The 14,533-nt window shown below is 40.2% G+C and overlaps 1 long non-coding RNA gene across 1 annotated transcript; it reads right to left on the reverse strand.

The window, feature by feature from the left end:
- Window positions 1-4,979: 4,979 nt before the first annotated feature.
- On the reverse strand, window positions 4,980-6,685 carry LOC107818641 (uncharacterized). The gene is made up of 2 exons (XR_001655475.2): window positions 6,369-6,685; window positions 4,980-5,345 (listed from the first exon to the last, which is right to left on the reverse strand). It is a non-coding gene; the product is annotated as an uncharacterized LOC107818641 (long non-coding RNA).
- Between the last annotated feature and the right edge of the window lie 7,848 nt (window positions 6,686-14,533).

Below are 14,533 nucleotides of genomic sequence, written 5' to 3' on the forward strand. Positions count from 1 at the left end.
AGGAGCAGAAGGCATTTCTCAGTCCCACAATGACGCTCTGGTAATTCTATCCTATTAAATAAAGTTCAAGTTAAGCATGTTTTGGTGGATCCAGGTAGCTCAACGAATATTATCCGATTGAGGGTCGTGGAGAAGATCGGCCTACAAGATCAAATCGTGCCTGTAGCTCGGGTCTTAAACGGCTTCAATATAGCCAGTGAAATAACTAACGGGGAGATTATTCTACCGATGAACATGGCTAGAACCATTCAAGATACCAAGTTCCACATGATCGAGGGCGACATGAGGTATTATGCCCTACTCGAAAGACCTTGGATCCACAACAAGAGAGCAGTCCCCTCGACTCTCCACCAAATGATGAAATTCTCGACGATGGATGGTGTAAAAATAGTATATGGGAAGTTGTATGCTGCAAAGGAAATGTTTGAAGTTGATGAGGTAACGCCGATATCGATGTTATCAACCTTGGAAAGGTCGAGCATCAAAGGTAAACAGGAAGCTAAATAGCAATCACAGCCACCTGCCTCGACTGAATCGGGGAAGTGGGGGATAGAAGAAGAAGATGATTTTCCAACTCCTCAAACTTTTATTGTTCCCAAAGATTCGGACGCCACTAAATCAACGATCGAAGAGCTAGAATAGGTTATATTGATCGAGTACCTGCCCGAGCTAAATGTATACCTAGGAATGGGATTAACCCTCAAACTCCGGAAAAAGCTTATTCAATTTCTTATTGATAACATAGATTGTTTTGCTTGGTCCCATTTAGACATGACAGGGATCCCAGCGGAGATAACGACACATCGGCTAAGCCTTGACCCTAGGTTCAAACCGGTGAAACAAAAGAGAAAGCCCCAGTCCGAGGTAAAGCACGCATTCATAACGGACGAGTTAACTAAATTTCTCAAATAGGGTCCATTCGGGAGGTGAAATATCCCGAATGGTTAGCCAATGTAGTCGTAGTCCCTAAAAAGGGAACAAAATTAGAATGTATGTAAATTATAAAGATTTAAACAAGGCATGCCCCAAATATTCTTTTCCACTACCTAACATCGATCGCATGATCTATGCCACGACTTGCCACAAGATCCTTACCTTTCTCGATGCATATTCCGGATATAATCAAATTTAAATGAACCTGGAATACCATGAAAAGACTTCATTTATCACCAAGTATGGAACATTGTTATAATGTAATGCCATTCGGGCTAAAAAAATGCCGGAGCTACTTACCAACGCCTAGTAAATAAAATGTTCGAAGAACAAATAGGTAAGACAATGGAAGTTTATATCGATGACATGCTAGTTAAGTCTTTGCGCGTAGAGGATCATTTCGCTCATTTGTAGGAAACGTTCGAGATTTTGAAGAAATATAACATGAAGCTCAACCCCGAGAAATGTGCTTTCGGGGTCGGTTCGGGCAAATTCCTGGGCTTCATGGTGTCGAATCGGGGGATCGAGATCAACCCAAGGCCATCGAAGACATCACAGTCGTGGATAGTGTAAAAACCATGCAGAGGCTAACTGGACGGATAGCTACTTTAGGCTGATTCATCTTGAGGTCGTCGGATCGAAGCCACAGATTTTTCTATCTACTCAAAAAGAAGAACGATTTCGCCTGGACCGTAGAATGCCAACAGGCATTAGAGGAATTAAAGCGATACCGGTCGAGCCCGCCACTGCTTCACACTCCAAAGGCAGATGAGAAACTTTACTTGTACTTGGAAGTATCAGAAATCGCGGTAAGTGGTGTCATGGTTCGAGAAGATAAAGGTATGAAATTTCTCGTTTATTATGTAAGTCGAACCTTAGGAGAAGCAGAAACTAGATATCCACACTTAGAGAAATTGGCACTTGCACTGATACGCGTTTCTAGAAAGTTAAAATCATACTTTCAATGTCACCCCATATGTGTGTTAACCACTTACCCACTTCATTTATTTTGCACAAGCCCGAACTGTCGGACCGATTGGCTAAATGGGCTATCGAACTTATGGGTACGATATCGAGTATCTACCCTGAACGATCATCAAGTCTCAAATTCTAGCAGACTTCGTGGCCGATTTCATGCCAACCCTCGTACCCAAAGTTGAAAAGGAATTCTTGTTAAAATCAGGCACATCATCGGGGGTATGGACCCTTTTCATAGATGGTACTTTGAATGTAAAGGGGTCCGGGATAGGCATCTTTTTGAAGCAGCCCACGGATAGCAATATTAGGCAGTTTATAAAAACTTCTAGGTTGACTAGCAATGAGGCTAAGTACGAGGCCATGATTACAGGTCACGATCTATCTAAAAGCTTGGGAGCAGAAGTCATTGAAGCCAAGTGTGACTCTTTACTATTGATGAACCAAGTAAACAAAACCTTTGGAGTCCGAGAGGATAGAATGCAAAGGTATTTGGACAAGCTGCAGGTAACTTTGCACCATTTCAAGGAATGGAATTTACATCATGTACCTCAAGAACAAAACAGTGAGGCCGATTCACTTGCAAATTTGGGGTCATCGGTCGAGGAAGGCGAGATCAGCTCGGGGCCTGTCATTCAACTCTCGAGATCCGTGATCGAGGAATGTCATGCCGAGATAAACTTTACAATCTTAACCTGGGATTGGAGGAATAAATATATTAAATACTTGAAGAACGGAAAGCTCCCATCGGACCCTAAAGAGTTGAGGTCCCTACGAACCAAAGCTGCTCGATTCACATTGGCTGAAGATGGAACATTATACAGAAGGGAATTCGATGGACCATTAGCAATATGTTTAGGACTAGGAGACACCGATTATGTTTTACGAGAGGTCCATGAAGGCACTTGTGGGAACCACTCCGGTGCCAAATCTTTGATTCACAAAATCATTAAAGCAGGATACTACTAGGATAGCATGGAAAAAGACACTAAGGAGTTTGTTTGAAAATGTGATAAAATGTCAAAGGTTTGCACCAATGATCCATCAGCCCGGAGAACAACTTCATTCAGTCCTATCCCTATGGCCATTCATGAAATGGGGGATGGATATCGTCGACCCTCTGCCAACGGCCCGAGGTAAAATTAAGTTCATTCTATTTATGATTGACTATTTCTCTAAATGGGTTAAAGCACAGGCATTCAAGAAAGTGAGAGAGAAAGAGGTTATAGACTTCATCTAAGATCACATCGTATATCGATTTCGGATACCCATCGAAATAGTGTGTGACAAAGGAAAACTGTTTATCGGCAGCAAGGTAACGAAATTCCTCGAGGACCACAAAATAAAAAGGATATTATCAACGATGTATCATCCTAGTGGGAACGGACAGGACGAATCAACGAACGAGACTATCATTCAAAACTTGAATAAAAGGTTGAACGATGCTAAGAGGAAGTGGAGAGAAATTTTACCCGAAGTCCTTTAGGCATATCGAGTAACATCAAAGTCCAGTACGGGGGCAACCCATTCTCCTTAGTATATGGCTCCGAGGCCTTGATTCCGGTAGAAGTGGGGGAACCTAGCGCCCGATTTCGACATGCAACGGAAGAATCAAATCACGAGGCTATGAATACTAGCCTCGAACTATTGGATGAAAAATGAGAAGCTGCACTCGTTCGGATGGCTGCACAAAACCAAAGAATCGAGAGATATTATAATAGAAGAACCAACCTTCGCCACTTTAGAATCGAGGACTTAGTTTTGAGGAAAGTCACCCTCAATACTCGAGATCCGAACAAAGGGAAACTAGGCCCAAATTGGTAAGGACCATTCGGGTCCTCGGTGTCATTAGAAAGGGATCTTACAAACTTGGCACAATGGCAGGCGAACAATTGCCAAACAATTGGAACATATCACTCCTCAAACGGTATTATTGCTAAGGTATGACTTTTCCCTTTCCATTTGTATTTGATACTAACTTATTGCAGGTGTTCGATCAAAGACGGCGAGATGCTCTTCACGAGTGTCACACCTCTTTTTTACTACCCCCGGGAAGGGTAGTAAAGGAGTTTTTTCCACTTTAACTGACAATCGAAATGAGTTTATTTATATTGAATTCAGAGTCGCCACTTGGGATAGTTTATTGGTGTCCCAAGTCACCGGTTTAAAATCCCGAATCGAGAAAAGTTTGACTCTATTTTATAGTCCGCAAACACGGAAATCCGGGTAAGGAATTTTGTTAACCCAGGAGAAAGTGTTAGGCATTCCCGGATTCCGTGATTCTAGCACGACCACTTAAACTATTAATAATTGGACTATTACCCGATTTATTATATGTTTTAGCCTATGGTGCATTTTTAACTTTAGAACCGCTTTTAATTATTTATTGTTACATATTGCGAATCATGTCACGGGAACCGTACCCACGATCTACAACATGTTTAAATTTTAAAGATTAAATTGTGGATGGGTCACATAGATGTACCCCGAATTTTAGAAATTAGGTGTCACAACTACGTCACTGGAATCATACCTGTAGCTATGACAATTATTTAATTAACACGCCTAAGCAAACTACGAAAGTTCAAGGCATTTCTAAACTAATTTTGTATTTATATGAGGGCCATAAATTAAAGGATTTTATTTGTATATGGCACACCCCAAATTATTTGATCTAAATTTGTGAGGGCCATGTGTTATAACTAACAAGAGGGACATGGGTAATTTTACCGAAAATGGCATGCCTCTAACCATTTTTAAAAGGATTAAACTTGATTAAGCTTAGGTTATTCCCATCCAAATTTGGGCCTGAAACGATCGAAACAGGGATCGGGCCAAAGGCGAGCCCAACATATTATTTGCATGCCTCTTCCATTCTGAAAAAAGAGAGGGACACCATCATTCATTGAGCCTAAATTTAAGCCCAGAAACATATCCTGCAATTGAACCTAAACGCAGGCCCAAACAAAATGAAATGCTGAGGCTAAAGAGAACCTATTGATCTGGGCTAAAATGAGGCCAACATGCAGCCAACCCATATACTTCAATTTACCCCTATTTGAATTGATCTATTAATGGAAATCATTAATTTTCCTTCAATAAATTCTGCACATCTTGACATAATAAGATACAGACTGAGAAAAGAGCAAGCATTGTTGTCATTCACATTAAACAATTATCAAAGAATAAGGATTCACTTCCAAACCTCTAAAAAACGACATCTACATATGAAAGGTGCTATGCAACTAATGTGACACACAGCAAGGCTCATGAACCATTCTTGGCTATTAGCTTTGTCATTGCTTGAAATTAATCTTGTCTTTAACATTATATGCAGCATATTCCAGGGCAAATTCTTTGTTCTATGTCCTTAACTTTCAATCAATACATTCATTGGCTTCATGCTCCTTTAACTATCCTCTCCAAAAAATTTTAACCTAAGAGAAAGCAAGATATTGTTCATCAGAAGTGCATGATGCTGACAACCAAAATCTTTAAATCCCAAATTATCAAACTATCATTTCATTTTAAGAACAATAAACCAAACAGGTTCACAAAACTTGACAGAAAGAGACTGAATTTGAGAGAAAGCTTCATCAGTAACAGTAGAGTCCTGAACGAGGATGAGAACAGTTTAAATCCACCCAACATTCTTCATCAAAGCGACCAATAAGTTTAGTTTCTAAACATACAACAAAACTGCTACAACATCTAGATAGGTTTGCTGCCAATAGTCATTAAACTAGTGGTGTGTGTTTTGTGACTTCAACTTTCAATCCTTAAATAAAAGCAGAACTCACAAAGAAAGTTACAAGCAGTATTCAAAATCATGCTTAACCAAACTGATTCGAAAAGTGATTTAAATTTAAACACCTAGTTCAACAAACAAACTAACACGAAATTAGCATTTGAAAGAGTGTGGGGAAATCTCATGTTATCTCTTTGAAGTTAGTTATAAACATAGCATACAAATTGACACTAGCGGTCATTCTCTTAATCAGTGCAAAACATGTAACCTCACAAAATTATTTCTTTTTTTATAGAACATGAATCATTCAAATCAAGTCACATGATTCAAAATCGAGAAAAATACCTTGATGTAGAAAACGGAATACAGAGGAAAAATGATAACAAGAAGAACGATTCAGGAGCTCAGCAATGTAGCAGCAAAAAACAAGAGAACCCGAACACGAATCCAAAGCTTTGAGAACTAGGAATTTCACTACCAAACTCCGAAAATTGTCTCTGATTTTTCTTTCGATTTTTCTCCGAAAATGAACTAAAAAAAGCTTGAATCAAAATCGAACTTAAACCATTGTGTTTTTTTTTATCTTTTCTAAAAAAGAAGCAGACTAAAGAAAAATGGCTTGAAGAAAATGACGACTTCAAACCCTAGAAACTCGACTCAATTTTTCTGAAGATTTTTCCTAATTTTTCTCTAACCTAACAAAGAGACTTACCTCATATATATAGCCTTCGAAAAATCTGCCCAAAATCCGAAAATCTTCGAGTCTTTTTTTTGAACAATTTTTTGGACAAATGGAAGGCGTGGATCGATTTACATCTATCCACGAGTTCCATTCATCCAGCAAATTGTCCTTTCGTACCCGAAATCGTGCAATTTTGAGAGAATATTCGTACTCTTCTGACAAATCCGTTGGGAAATAAGGTGACGTAGAGGGAGGGGACCATGTGAGTGAACTCGGAAACGAGTTAAGGCGAGTTGAAAGCTGAGGAAGATGAAGGAACAGTAGGGTGCGCTGCTTCTGGGTTAGGATTTAGGGTTTGGGAATTGGGGAAAATATTTATAAGGTGGTTTATATATTAAAGGAAATGGGTGGGTCAAAAGAACGGGTCAGATCCGGTTTTTTTGGACTGGGGCGGTGAATGTTTGGGCCGGACTGAATTGGGCATTAAAAGTAGCCCAAACTCAAATTAAAACTTTGTATTTAATTAACCATCTTTTATTCATTTTCTTTTCTTTTTCTTTTTCTTTCTTACTTTTTTTTAAATTGAAAATTCTAATAATTAAAAATCCTAAATTATTTAAAAATATGCAATTAAACTAATTAACAAATTATAAAAATTGTAAACATCACTTAATTCAAAATTAAAAGAGGAAAATCGATAAACTAAAATTAAAAGACAAAAAATGTAAAAATGAGCTATTTTTGTGATTTTCAAAATTTTATAAAGAAAATAATTATTGATTAATTCTAAAAATGTCTAAACAAATCCTAAATTCAATGCATGATATTTTGATATTTTTTCATGATTTAAATAAAAATTAAACATGTACAGGAATACAAATAATTAAGAAAATTCTATAAAAATTCCTAAGATGGCAAATAATTAACAGAAAATCTATTTTCTTAGGATTTTATAGGAGTACATCATATAAGGCAAAAATCACATGCTCACAACGAGGACCTTAGGTTTTAAAGCACGCGTTGCACTTTATTTCCTTAGATCGGTTTCTATCCCAAATGGATTTTGCCGGCGAGGTTTTTAACGAGACAACATTTATGTGCTACCTAAGGAAAATCCAATAATTCTAAGGCTTCTTTACAATCAACCTCAAATACTGGGTGGTATCACTCTTAGATGTTATATTTTCGAGGAAAGTACTTCATGTCAAAGGGTCTCGATAGCGAAACTTTATAGTGGGCCAAACGGTCTAATCAACCATGTCCATACAGATTAGTCAAGCCCCGATGGCAAAACATGTACGCATGTATAAATTATTCCAAGAAGCATTCTTCTATATCAAACATCTTGTGTCTCAAAGAAATTTTCTACTATATGAGCTTCATACTTATGATTTTGTGAGAAATGGCTCAAGGGCCAAGATAAATATGCCTCAAACACTCAGGGACTATCGTCGATGATCGACATATTCGAGTTATCTAAACTCGAATTCATAAGACCTCAAAGAGGCACCCCTCGATCTATAAGCCAAGGCCATCATTCTCGGGGACTAACACTTCAAACAAGTTCGAAGTGTTATTGGGGAATAAGCCCAAGAGACATACCTAAAGTCTACGGTCAAATTATGCGGCTCGGAGACATTCGAATCCCGCAATAAAAATAGGTCTTCAAATTCTTTGAAAAATTGGTTTAAAAAGGCTACCCTAGGCAAATAACAAAAGGTCTTCGATAAAATCAGTCCTCGAAAAACCTTAAGAGGTATCAAATTATCTTAACACAAATGTGCTAAGGCACAAAAAACAGAGGGGTTTCAATCGATATCAAACCCTCAAAAAATCCAATGGGTAAAAAATACATGCTAAGGCATAAAGAAAGTTTTGCCAAGTATTTTAAGCCGAAAGAGGAAAATAATAGCCATCTTTTAGAGGCCATATCGGCCCAATCTAAAGAGCCTAAGGGCCAATACAATTAGAGTTCGAGATCTTGTTCTCGCTTCATCCGAACCTAAGGTTTCGACTATTCCGAGCCCAAATAAAAACTGACTTGACTATGGCTCGGGGACTCATCATTATTCGACACAAACCCTAAAGGGCCTATGCTTCAAGTTCGAACCTTATTCGTACTCGACTGTGGTGAGTTCGAGGAAGCCACCCAAAACCAAAATCTCGAATGCACCGTTCAAATCATAAGATTGTGCTAAAAGTTTTACAAGGCAAAAAATGTGTTTGTAGATAAAAATTGAGAAAGCATTCAAAAGGGAAACTTTCTTTATATATATGGGCAAATATATATACAAGGGACCGACGAGGGTCTTACAAAAAAGAAAAGAAAAATAAAATCCTAACTACGCCCGGGTGCCACGACCCAAATTGGAGGGTCATGACTAGCACTCGGGCCATATTTGCCGAGCACCAACGTACATTTTATCTAACCTTCCTTGTTATCTTTAAGGGCCGATGAGATCAATATAAATGATAGACATGGATTATGAACAATCAATATTGAAAGATAATGGCATGAACATACATAACATAGGATGACCAGACATCCAAAAAACTATATATATGGTACGAGCTACCACGCTTCCATGAAAGACTATACAACAAACATCAACCGACAAGGCATACCAAACTATACATAAGTTGACACCTATATATAAGCTTCTAAAGGAACATAAGTGTTGCAACATTGCCGGAATAGGGCCCCGACATACCCATAATATCTATAATAAAAATGCATACCAAGACCACGACAAGTCTGGAGAAGGGATCTCACCAATAACCACTGAACTGGGCAGCCTACTGTGGTAGGGGAACTGCGTGTACCCGTCTATCAGGACCTGCAGCATGACATGTAGCGTCCACAAATAAAAAGGATGTCAGTATGAATAAAGTACTGAGTATGTAAGGAAGGAAAGCATACGTATGAGCAGTAATGTAAACCGGGATAGAGAATATACAACCTGTAACATCTAGGTACCTCTGAGGGCAACTGATATGAAATGCATGATACATACATATGTATACATAAACTTTTAAAACATATGCCTCTGTGGGCATCATCATCATCATGTCGTACCCGGCCGTAATAGGCTCGATAAAAACGTACACGACCATCATAAGGCTAGGTAGAATTGTACCCAGCCACGTGGAGCTCGGTAAAACCCAACGGATCAGTGGTTTCACAATAGGTACCGTATCCGGCTAACTGTAGCGCGGCTCCATAAAGTAAATACAACAACAATAAAGTAAATATATACATATATATAATGCATGATGGACTCATTGGAATCATATTCTAAACCTTTCGGAGTGACATAGGGTCGGTATTCTCCTTACACTTTATTAAGACTAACTCTTCATCAAGAATCTTATAAGAATCAGGAAGTACCAACAATATTGATAATATAAGAAAAAGAAAAAGCAACATTAATTGCTCCATAAGAAGGGAAACAATGTAAGTACTGCTAGCTTCTAAGAGTAGAGTACCTTTGGAAGCTCATTCATTACATCATGTACAATCGGAGTCGTGAAAAAGAAGGAAAGGGATAGCCTTACATACCTTGTATATACTTCCCAAAATCAAGCTATGCAAATTTCACGACTCCTTAGTCTACAATAAGAGAAATAACATTATCGTTATCGTTTAGGCGTCGTAACTATTATGTATCTACCACAACCTATTTTATGAGGAAACAGACATCACCTACCCTATTTATATGACTTTCCATAATTCAAAATAATCACTAGATAGCCCAAACAACATCAATAATAATCATATTAAGCCCCCCAAAATAGTCCACAACCAACAACACTACTACCAAGTCTTTCGATATATATTTCACAAGTTCTAGCTTCAACGACTTAGCCACAACTTGGATAATCTTAAAAACATGTAGAGTAAGAGGTTCCTTACCTTTAAACAGAAAGACAAACTCCAATTTGACCTTAATTTTCCACGAAATATCCCTCTGATGCTGCCACGAGAATAAGGAAGCAAAATTAGCAATAAATTAGGGGTTTTCGACACTAGAATCACTATAGAAGACTTGAAATCACCTAGGATTGATATTAAAAACTTGAGAGAGTATTTACAGAACATAAACCCCTTAAAATAACCTCCCACGCGAGCTGGAAAAACACAAAAATGAGTAACAACAAGAAGAACAAGAAACTTACTAGCACCACGGGATTCCCGACACTTAATTTGTGTTGTTTGCCCTTTGTTTGGGTCTTGGATCATGAGAGAAACTTGAGAGGATGTTCTTAGGGTTATAAGGTCTGAATACACTAAAAACATAACTTAAAACGGGGTTGAGGCCTCTTTTAAATTTATCTATATGTTTTAAACCGCCGGTGTGGGCCCCATAGAGAGGTGCTTGGCGCAGTCTCGCAAAAACACGAATATCTCTCTACTCTAAGATTGTATGGATGAACGGTTTAATGAGTTGGAAACTAGACTCATAGATATTCAATTTGGTGGGTAGATCACCCCGTAATTCCCAGTAAATTGAGAGAAAAGCTTAGTAATATTTGACCTAAAGTTTAAGTAAAATTATGAACGTAAGTTGCGCCAACTGTTGTCGACTTTTTTTCATAAATTGTTTGACTTCAAAACATAACATACGACTATCATATGAATAAACTAATTGATAACATAACCTCATTATCATGTTAATCACCCTAGTCTCACCCCAAAATTACATGTTATAACATTCCCAACTTGTTGAATTTCGACGAAACATTATTTTCTTCAATTCCTTTAGCTTCTGAACCTTCTAACCCCCTTTGTACTTGTTGTTCATAATTTTCAATATTTGTAACCTCCACGTTAATATTATTAACTAACTTTGTAAACTTTTCAAAGATGATTTCATTTTTGAGCTTACATCAATTGACTTACTACATACTCTTACGTACGAAAGAATGGGTGTAACACCGGGGTTGGTTTCTCCCTCAGGGGCAGCTTCTCCTTCGGTCCCCTCATCGTTATCAGACCCGCCTTGGCTGCCTTCATCGTCATCGTCATCGTCGGAGGAGACAAGTAACCTGGTAAAAGCTTCAAGCGCCTTAGCTTGAGCTATCTCTTTGGAAAGGTCAAAACCTCGAGCATGGATTTCCTCGAGGGTCTCCCTCAGGGATTGGCATTTTACTAAGTCATTGCTCCATCTCTCTCTATCAGAAGCCTCCCTTAGCTGAATTTGAGCAGCCTCGGCATCGGTCAGTACACAGCTATGGACTTGTCAACCATGATCTTCGTCTTCTCGACCTCCGCCTTAGCCTTAGCAAGCTCAGCTTCAAGCTTCTCGATTTTTTTGGCCTGGGCTGAGCTTTTCTCTTTAATGCTCCGAAGTTGGACCTCGGCCGATGACAATTTGGCCAAGGTAACCTCTTTCTCCGCAGCAAGGCAGTCCATGTTCTCCTTCCACCGATCACAGTCAGATTTGATTTGGTCGACTTCCCCTCGGAGCAGCTCAATTCTTTCTAGCTTTTGCTGCAACTGAGATATTGAAGTATTAGCCTCCACAGTTGGGTCGTGATCGTACTCTTTCAAAAGGATAGTTACATACTTGTCTAGCTTGGCCTCTTCTTTACGAGCATGGGCCAAGTCTGCTCGGAGGTCCCTAATCTCCTCTTCTTTCTGCACATAGAGGCGTTTGAGGGTGTCTCTCTCCTCATTAAGCCTTTTGAGATCGGACTCACACCGGTTCATCTCGGCTTGGGATTTGGTAAACGCTTCCCAGTGAAGTGTCGCAGCCTATGGAGAAGGGGAAGAAATCAGACATAAGGAAATAAAAGCAAACGTAATAACGGGGGATGAAGTTTACTTGGCTTAGGAGACGCTGGGCCTCATAAAAAAATGTTCGTCGCATCTAGGTCGAAAACATCATCGACCCCCCACAAGGCAACCATGGTTTATGTCTTCCCCATCGTGGGTCGTTCCCACATCGGGGTGTCCATAGATCGAGCCTCCCGAAATTGCCCTTCAGAAAATTCAGGGCTGGGCGATGAATCATCAATATTGATTGCCCCAAGCAAGTCACTTGGGGCACTCTCTCCCTTATTAAGAGCCCTAGAACTGAACCTTTTGGGCACACTCGCCAGTTGTTCACCATGGCAAGAAATATCTTTGGCCCCCGATGACTCGGGGACTTTGCTCAGAACACCTTCCGAGATCTCCTCAGTCCGAGGGTTAGTCTCCTCGACCATCACCGACCCAGCTGCTTTTGAAGCTTCGACGCTCCCCCTCTTTCGTGGCACCAACTCACAACCAGCATCTTCCCCCTCCTCTTTTTCATCTCGTAGCTTTTAGCTACGTCGGCAGATAAAGCGGCATAGTCGTCCTTCGACTTACGATCCTTATTCTTCTTGGGCTTCGGGGTATCAGAAGGTGAGGCCCTTCTCCTTTCTTGTCCTTAGCCAGTTTGGGAACCACCTCTTCCCTAGGAGGGGTCGACCTCATTTCACCAACATCCTTGAGGCCTGCATAAAAAAGAGTCAAGTATAAGTAAAAAGAAATATTTCAGAAAAGGGCGTCGAAAGCGTAGAGGATAAGCTTACCGTGATTCTTGGCCTACCATCTTCCTCTTGCCAAGTCACGCCATCAGCTCTCGGCATGGGAGGAAGTCGAGGCCAACTTCCGAACCCAATCTTCGAGGTCGGGGACCGTGTGAGGCATCTAAGCAACCGCTGTATAACAAATAAAAACATTACATAAAGCAAAAAACGAAGTTCGAAGACTAATGGGTAATATGTTACTTACGATCGGGGTTCCACTTCTCGGGGAACGGCAGTTTCTCCTCTGGGATGAGGTCGAAGGTCCTTACCCGCATGAACCGGCTCATCCAACCCCGGTCCTTATCCTCATCGATGCTTGAAAAAAAGAACTTCGTTGATCGGCGTTTGAGCTTGATTAATCCTCGAAAAAGTCGAGGTCGATACAACCGTGTCAGGTGGTTGAGAGTGAATTCCAACCCCTTGGCCTTGCTAGAGAAGAAGCGAATCATGATCACTATACGCCAGAACGAGGGATGAACCTGGCCGAGGGTAACCTGATACGTCTTGCAAAAGTCAACTATAACTAGGTCAAGAGGACCAATGTGAAGGGGTAAGTATAGACACTTAGAAACCCCTCCACGTTAGTGGGAATACACTCTTTGGGAGCGGGGATCTATACCACGACTTCGGCCCCCCAGTTACAATCTCTCTTCACAGCCTCGAGATTGCCCGCCTTTATCGAGCAGATGTATCTCGACACATATTCACATCGGCCAGGGACTGATGGAGGATTCTCGACTTTGAAGTCGGATTTTAAGACACAAGGACCGGGAACATACTCGTGAGGGAGCGGTTCCACCGACGTTTTATCACCGGCCGACCGGGAAGAAGAGGAAGAAGCCTTCTCCTTTTGTGGGACAGTCTTGGAGGTTTTCGCTATTGATTCAGGTAGAAGGAGGCAGAAAGAGGTGAAGTTTGGTATTTTTGGTACTAACTGACTTAGTGGGTGGTTGAAGAGACGAGAAGGAGAGAGGAAGAGACTTAGAAAACTTGGTGAAGGTGGAAGTAAAGTTTTGATTCAACTAAAGAAACTGTATTTATAGATTCACGGTGATGGTTCGGTGGCGCTAGTGGCCGACCGCCCACTGACATACATTAATGATTTTGGGAGCTGTATCGATGGACGTTTTGGTCACCTCGACTGCTTATGTCACGAGGATGACGTCATTATCGGTGTCTCCAGAAAATCGAAGCTCAAGTCATTTCTTATCATTTTACTCTAAGAAACGTGGGGACTATCTGTATACGGTGAAAATCGGGGCTACCCGATTTCGTCCTTCGATGGAAAAGAGATACCACGTCGAAAGGTCAAGACGTCGAGTCCGGGATCGAAGTTTCTTTCCAAGATCGAGGTCGACATCCCTAACGGAGGTCAGAAAGGGGCATACTTCAAAATGATGCCGGTATAATTCAGTAATGGAAAGGGCGAGATATTTGCAACGGACTGAAGATCATGGCGTGAATCTCGAAACGGAACGGTCTGCAACGGTTAATTAGATGTTAATATGATTTCCTACTATAATAAAAAGTGTACCTTATTGAGACTCCCCTATTATATAAAGAGGGATCTCATTCATTTGTAATCATCATTGTTCACCGATAAGAATACATACTTTCTTTACTTTCCTGCTATTTCACTC

This window comes from Nicotiana tabacum, chromosome 5, assembly GCF_000715075.1.
Source record: "Nicotiana tabacum cultivar K326 chromosome 5, ASM71507v2, whole genome shotgun sequence".
Lineage (NCBI taxonomy): Eukaryota > Viridiplantae > Streptophyta > Magnoliopsida > Solanales > Solanaceae > Nicotiana > Nicotiana tabacum.